The sequence below is a fragment of the Theropithecus gelada genome, chromosome 15 (genome assembly GCF_003255815.1).
Source record: "Theropithecus gelada isolate Dixy chromosome 15, Tgel_1.0, whole genome shotgun sequence".
Lineage (NCBI taxonomy): Eukaryota > Metazoa > Chordata > Mammalia > Primates > Cercopithecidae > Theropithecus > Theropithecus gelada.
Genome location: NC_037683.1, coordinates 69378034 through 69380415, shown reverse-complemented (window position 1 = coordinate 69380415; position 2382 = coordinate 69378034). Strand labels below are relative to the sequence as shown.

At 31.8% G+C, this 2382-nt stretch overlaps 1 non-coding gene across 1 annotated transcript; it reads right to left on the bottom strand.

Moving 5' to 3' along the window:
- Positions 1 to 284: 284 nt before the first annotated feature.
- Positions 285 to 470, bottom strand: LOC112608818. Its single transcript, XR_003116101.1, has one exon. It is a non-coding gene; the product is annotated as a U2 spliceosomal RNA (small nuclear RNA).
- Positions 471 to 2382: the final 1912 nt, after the last annotated feature.

The following is a 2382-nucleotide window of genomic DNA, read 5'->3' as shown; positions in this document are numbered from 1 at the left end:
TACCTGTAGATAAAGAATCTGAGTTACAATTGTAGTGATATCATCTGCGTGGTAGTGATTATTTTTTTCTTTTTGCTTCTTTGCCTAAACTTTTTCTTTCTCCTTTTTCTTTCTCTTTCCTTCCTTGCTTCCTTCCTTCCTTCCTTCCCTCCTTCTTTCTCTCTTTTCTTTCTTTCTTTTCTCTTTCTTTCTTTCTTTCTTTCATTCTTGTTTCTTTCTGTCTGTCTTTTTTCCTTCTTTTTTTTCTTTCTTTCATTCTTTCTCTCTTTCTCTCTCTCTTGTTTCTTCTGTCTCTTCCTGGCAGTACTGCAGTGCCAGGTTAATGTATGGAGTAGACAAAACAAACTTATGTTCCATTTGCTATTTCAAACAATCCATTTAATATTGTCCTGAGAACAGGAACATATAAGATATTTAACTGATAAGAACAGATACTATACTTGATCTTAATCAAAAGGCTGAGAAGTGATTTCTTTCTTTTGCTTGATGCAGTCTCTAATGAAAAGGTTCTAAGAGGTGGTGGACCCTCAGAGGTAAATAGCCAAGGTCTTTGAGTTACTACTTACAGGAAAGGGAGAGATTGTCAGCCAGTCTGAACCGTAAGTTAGGACAATTACATGAGAAAATTATACAATTATATTTGATTAAGCCACTAAAATTTTGGAGATTTTTAGATAATTAAGTCAAGACTCCTAAACAATACAACCATAATATGCTTAGCTACACAGAATCGAACAATCATAGCTATACATATATCTAATCAAGATTATATTAAGTGTGATCCTTGAACAAATGTGACAGAGATGTCACCTATATTATAATTAGCATGTCTGGCCAGATATAGCTAATAAAACATTGTGATGATTCTGACATGACTATATCATCAGCCTTCAGCAACTATAATACATAGAAGACAATAAATGATAATCCAGATGCTGATGATATAAGCACAATTCAGAGAAAAACATTTTTCTAAGCCCTTTATCATAAACCATTTCATGCATGTTTATGTGTATTAAGACCCTAACTTAATTATTTTTTAAATGTTTGTAAGTTAAACATAGCTTTTACTTATTCCTTGGTTTAGGAAAAAAATAGTTTGTAGTAAAGTCATGCTTGCAGATACTCATATAGAGAAATGGAGACCTAAGTAATTTGGACCAACCTCCCTGCTAAGAAAAGCTAGAAATTCAGGAAATATTTTTGTTTTGTTTTGTTTTTTAAACTCATTAGGTAGAAACAGGAAACTAATAAGGCAGTAAAGGAGCACATAAATAAAAAAAGGAGTAGTACTGGTATTTAGCTACTTTCCCCCTAGAAGCATCTAGTAATTCCAGAAGAGGAAGCTGATATATAAAAAAAGTTAAACAGATACTTTGACAGCCTAGAGGAAATAGGGAACAAAAAAAAATGGAGTCCAGAAAAATGGCAAGTAGAAGAAGCTTTTAAACCCCCTACACTTTATCTTAAGACCATAAAATGATAATTTATACTGGTGAGAATGAATCAGAAATATACTAGCATGTTCAAAAACTGCAGCCTTGCTCTAAATAATCTAAACTTTTCTGAACAGATTAAGGTTATCACAGGTTGCTATTGCCCTTGACATACAATAAAAGTAAACAAACATCCTCTTTACAGGGATGTAAATTAATTCTACTCCTTGAAATATCTCTATAATTCTTATATATGGTATTCACTATACTTTACACCTTACTTGGAAGGAAACAAAACTCATTATTTTTACAAAGCAAAACACAATAAAAAATAAAAATAGACCTGGAAGAGGTCCAGAAAATGTAATTATGTAGATAATGCTTAACATGTTCTAAAAGATAGAAGATAAGATAGACAAATATGGCAGAGAACTGAAAAGTATATAAATCAATAAAATAAATGTGTTTAACAAAAGAATACACTAAGCTGAAGAGAGAATAATGAGCTGGAAGATAGATTTGAAGAAAATATCCAGAATGAATATAAGAAGTAAAACATGAATAACAATTAAGGGATAGAGGATAATACGTAGTTACAGTTATGTGGTCTAATCTGGGTAACTGGAGACTGAAAAATAAGAGAGAGAAAATAAGGCTGAATAGTTGAAGAAACAATGCCTGAGGATTATTCAAACAGATGAAAGATAGCTAGCTAAAGCCTTAGAATCCAAATAAGAATGAGGCGAAAACAAACTAATGTAGATTTATCACAACTCAGCTACCAAATAAAGGCATAGAAGAGTATACAAGGCAGCCAGGAATTGAAAAATAAGGATATTAGAGACAATAAGAATAGACTAAGTGAGCTCAATCTTCGCTGAATATTTTTTCTTCAATTTATACCTAATTTTCAGTGGACTGAGCAACTAAATAGAATTCTTTAACC